The following is a 5,236-nucleotide window of genomic DNA, read 5'->3' as shown; positions in this document are numbered from 1 at the left end:
TAAGGCCCCTACTGTGTCAGGAAGGGAAGCAGAGCAGCCCGGTAGATGATGAGGACCTGGGAGCTGAGTTGTGATGGGGACTGGAAGTATTTTCTCTGGCCCTCCGATAGTAATCTCATTTAGCTCTATGTTCTGGTGAGAATGGAAAATACCAAGTCTGCAACCCCTGTGCCAATCCAATCGACCCTGCGTGGTGCTCAAAAGTATCTAAAATGTTTTTCCAGAGTGCGAGGGAATCTCAGGAAATGTGATTAAAATGTGTTTTGCTTTGTTTTGTTTCAGTATTCCAGCATTACCCTAGAAATACTGAGATAACAGAGTGATACCAACAACAATGCCAGGACTTGTTCTTGCTGCTTTTACTCTATTATCTTAGCATTTTAAAAAATAAAAACATGGCCTATTTCGGCCTTGAAGCTACCCTGAGATTACATACCGCCTTAAAAGTTTAGGGGTAAAAGAGATGCCTTATTTTAGCGTATTCCGACCACATACCTCTCCGATGTAAACTCTCCCCAGGAGCCTAGTTGTTTTCTTTGCTACTTCCTTGGTTTCTAGGAAGGTTGGCCACCTTTTCACATAATTATTAGTCATGTGTGGTCTCCGTACCAACTGGGCATGGATCTACTTCCAGCGGTTTCTAATGGGTCGTTCTGGATATTTTTGTGTTCCTATAAATAGCCCTGAGCTCTGTTCTGGAATATAGTTAAGTTACTTGGAAACAGATTTATCTTTTTAGATCTTGCTCTTAAGATTGATTCAGCAGAATTGGAACAGTTATCATTCTAGGGCTAATCCCCCCCCTATTGGAGCAAGACCTGCATGTCTACTCAGTGCTCCATAAACCTTAAGGTTTTCTGGTCTGGTGGGAAGAGGCATCATTCTGGACCCTGAGTGAGCATCAGGCCCAGGTACCTCTAACCCTGACAGAAGCTTCTTCCCCTGGCCTTGGGCAGCTGCTTTGCCTGCATGAGTTCATCCCTCCTCCTACTCATCACAGGCATCATCCTGCCTAAGGGGGACCTACTTCTCCTCTCAGGGTTCTCTTTCTGTTTGGCGCTCTTCTCTCTGGGTCTCTGTCCTGTGACTCCCGGTTGCCTTGATCTTCCTGAACTCTCATCCCCATTTCCTCACAAGGAATCCACCAGGCTCTTTATAAATCCCCCCTCTCTCTGCTGTGGCCTGGAAGCTCCCTCAGGGCAGAACACGGGGACTTGTAGGATTCTCCCCATCTCTCAGGGATCACTGTCCTTTTGTCACCTGATATATAGTGTTTTGCAAACTGTTATTTCATATATTTTGTCTGTTTTTAGGTTGTTCCACACAGGAGGATAAAACCAGTTTCTTTTCTCCATCTTGACTGTCAGCAACAGTCTCCCCTATCACTCTAACTCATTTATTATAATTCTTTCCCACTTATCATTGCTTAGCATGATTTTGTACATTTAAAAAAATCGTCTCCCTTCTCAGGCTGGAAGCTCCACGAGGGCTTTTGCTATGTCTGTTTGGCTTACTGTTGTATCCTCAGTTCTTCTAACATTGCTTTACACATACTAGTAGTAGTGCTCATTAAGTACGGAATGAATGAAGGAATGATGAATGACTGAATGAGTGGATGAGAGCTAGACAAGGGACCGATCATGAGAAGCTTGAATGCCAATCAAGGAAATCAAACAAGTTTTGCTGAGAGCAAAGCCTCCTGCTCGGAGACTGGAAGGTCACGTTCTACCCATTTGCCATTTGAGAATGTTGCGGGGTGCAAGCTACTCTGCCTGTGTGTCTGCCAAAGCTCTTGGTGGATTAGGTCACATTTTTGGAATCTGCTTGGAATTCAGAAACCTGGCAGTAATAATGAATCTTGCCTTTGACCCTGCATCTTAATCTGATTGGCTCTAAGCCCTTTACAAATATTAATTATGTCTCACAATGGGGTTGCCACCCTGACCTCTTTTCTTAGCCTCATAACACTGGGACCAGTGTTCAGCACTCCTGTCCCCATAATAGCAAATGTATTCCTTCTTCCTAAATCAGGAAGGTTAGTGTGTTATCTTTACCAACATTCGTAAATTAATTAGTTAGTGTTTTATTGATGAACTTGATGATTGAGTAATTTTCCTAAAAACCTCATGTGACCATTGCAAAAGCCTCTCCACTGGTCTGACTCTAGTCTCTATGGCAGTCTTTGGGGTATAATATTAGATTACATGAGGAAATAAATACTGGAAACCAAAGCCATACTTATTTTGTGTCTCTTCCTTTTGTTAGTACAGTATATAATCTATAATAATAAAAGCATAATATGCTAGTTATGCCAGATGTCCTTCCGGACAACCTTCCAGATGAAGCCGGGGCTGCCCAGATCCTGGGTGGGTGCCTTCCAGTGGCTGGAGGGAAGCCCGGGTCCCGGGTGCCAGAGGGAAGCCAGTGCCAGCAGCCGGGGGAAAGGAAGGCCTACTCTTGCATGAATTTTGTGCATCAGGCCTCTAGTATATAAATAAAAACACATATATTGGAGCTTCATGGTCACATTGTTTCCTGACGAAATGCACAATAAAAAATATTTAGAGATCACAGGTCTGGGCTCTCTCCCAATCCCCCCTTAGTGAGGTCAGATTGCTCTTCCTAGAAGGTATCTCTATGTGTGCCCCCTTCCCTTGCCAAAACAAACAAAAAAGCAAAAACCCATACCTTCTAAGGTTTTGGTCTGAAACAACTTTTCCAGTAAGCTGAAGAGAAGGGAGTTTTTCTATGCAGACACAGTATTCACTCCATAACTGGCAACCCACATTTTTATGACATGTTATACTTTTACAGTGCACTGAACTCTGGTTACAGGCCTCCTGAATGCAGAACATGGGTCTGCTCTCACCCAAGCTTTGTATGTATTTAGTTTTACTCTATGCAGCCTGTTAGCCCACTTAGAGGCTAAACTATGGACCCAGAACAGTGACTGCAAGGCCATGGATATTTGCCTGGGCTCCATCAGTACACATGTTAAACAGACTGCATTACTGAAGAAATTATGGAAATAAGGAACTTTACATGTGCTGTTATTAGGGTAGTTTACAGAAGTAGCAATGAGTTAAAACTAAATTACAACACACCGTGTGTGTGTGTGTGTGTGTGTGTGTGTGTGTGTGTGTAAGAGTAGGGACAAGGGGCACCCGAGATACCAGGCATGTGAATGTAGAAGCAATTGTAAAAGAGAAACCTCTGGCCCTGGCCAGATACCACCTGTGCCAAGTGAATTGAAAATGAACCATTCAGTTGAACCTTCCCTGCATTCCTAATACACAAGTTCACAAAGTGAACTGGTTATTTCATACCACTAAGCTTTGGATAGCAGAGCTGAGAGTTGTAGATGTCATTTGAGTACTTGCCTGAAGCAGTACTACCCTTGGATTTTTCCATGAGTCAGTGCATACCTTCTCGTGTATTTGTTTATTCTAATGCAAGTTGGGTTTCTGTCATTTCCAACCAAAAAAGTTGTGAAGAATGCAGTGACACTCTTTTAGCTTGGGTGCAAAAGCTCCAGCCAATCGCTTCTCAGTTCCTCACTTATCCTCATTGTTCATTGGTGCAAGAACCTTCTCTGGTTTGATTGATTGGATTTTCATTCATACCTTTTTACCCTATTTCTTCTCTCATTCCCTTTCTATTCGTAGACAAATATAATTCGGATCTGTATCTTTTTAATTGTTTGTGTCCTTATAAAATATACATTGTTATTTTGTGCACGTGAATTTTAGTGTTATATTAATGGTATACTCTTTTTAAGTATTCTTAAATACGTAAGAATTTTTCAAGTTAATATTATGGTGGTCCATATTTTCCTCCAAAACTGCATCACCTGCTATAAATTTTGCCTCTAAGAGATATACATTCTAATGATATGTGTTGTTACTGACAATTATTTTTGTCTTCTTGGCATTAAAAAAACACACAACCTCTTTTATTCTCTAAATGCCTCTTTTCTCACCTCTCTCCCCTGCATACATACTTTATTTTTTAATAATAACTGCTCTGGCTATATGGATGTGATATCTTCTCATCTCTTCAAGAGTATTAATTATATATGTATATATTAATATATACAGGAGATATTTTTTATTGTCCCTATTTCCTTTGAGTTTCTTTTCTTTCTACTTTCTACTTTAAAAAATATTTTGTTTTCTTGTTTTTAATCTGTGTTTTTCATCTTAGCAGCTTTCCTCAACTATCAACTGATCTTTGGCTGATTGACGCGCGCGCGTGCGTGCGTGCGTGCGTGCGTGCGTGTGTGTAGGGCTTACTGAATGCTGGGGGTAGGTGATGTGGCAGAGATTTGGCTCTCTGTCAGCCTGCACACCTCTGTTGGTTTCTGTAGGTCTCTTCTTGGGCTAGTCAGACACACCAGAAAAGGGTCAGATACTCTACTTGGGAGGTGGGGAAGGTTTAAGTCTGGCTGCCTGTATTCCAGCAGCCTGGAAGTCCCATGGTGGTTTTTTATTTTGTTTTTTAAATCTAGATTCCCACTTAATCTTGTTTTTCAAGTACCCCACACTTAAACTGTGGCTCATGGCCATACTATCTGAACCATCTATTCATTCAAATATTTAGCCAACAAATATTTATCCAGTCTCCCCTTAGCATTTTATGCCAGGCATAATTCTAGGTGTTTGGGAATCCGCCAGTAATTCAAACAGATGAATATCCTGCCCACACAGAGCTTTGCATTCTAAGAGGAACACATCTCGTGTCTTCAGCCAAAGTATGTGTGTCCGGGCGGGGATGGGGGTGGGGTGGCGTGCAGTGAGGTGGCTGACAGCAAATGGAAGTGGCAGGGGTTTGGAGGTCTAAGTGCTCCTTATACTGACTTTCAGTCAGTCCTCCTATATATTCAGCCCCACCTCACATCCTATCTTCAAAAGTTCTCAGCGCCTCCAATCCCAGAGCCTTTGTGTGTTAGGGCGGAAGGAACTAGCTTGCTTTATGTTAGCACCCCCCTTCCCTTCCAGACCTTTGAATCTCAGCTTCCTTGGTTCTGCCGTCAGTTGCCTTGCCACTTGTTCATCCTCTTTCTACTCCAGATCTGCTTTAGTCTTCTCTCCCATTGTCCTCATTCGTGTGACTTACTGCACCTTTTTGTTTTTCATTTAATATTATTTCAGTGGGATGGAGAGGAGGGGTAGAGACAATTTTGTGTTCAATCATCTATGTTTGATCACGTACCAGTAACTCTCTATATGGGCACAAA

The sequence above is a fragment of the Cnephaeus nilssonii genome (assembly GCF_951640355.1).
Source record: "Cnephaeus nilssonii genome assembly, chromosome: 7".
NCBI classification, from domain to species: domain Eukaryota; kingdom Metazoa; phylum Chordata; class Mammalia; order Chiroptera; family Vespertilionidae; genus Cnephaeus; species Cnephaeus nilssonii.
Note: the sequence above shows the minus strand (reverse complement) of the source record.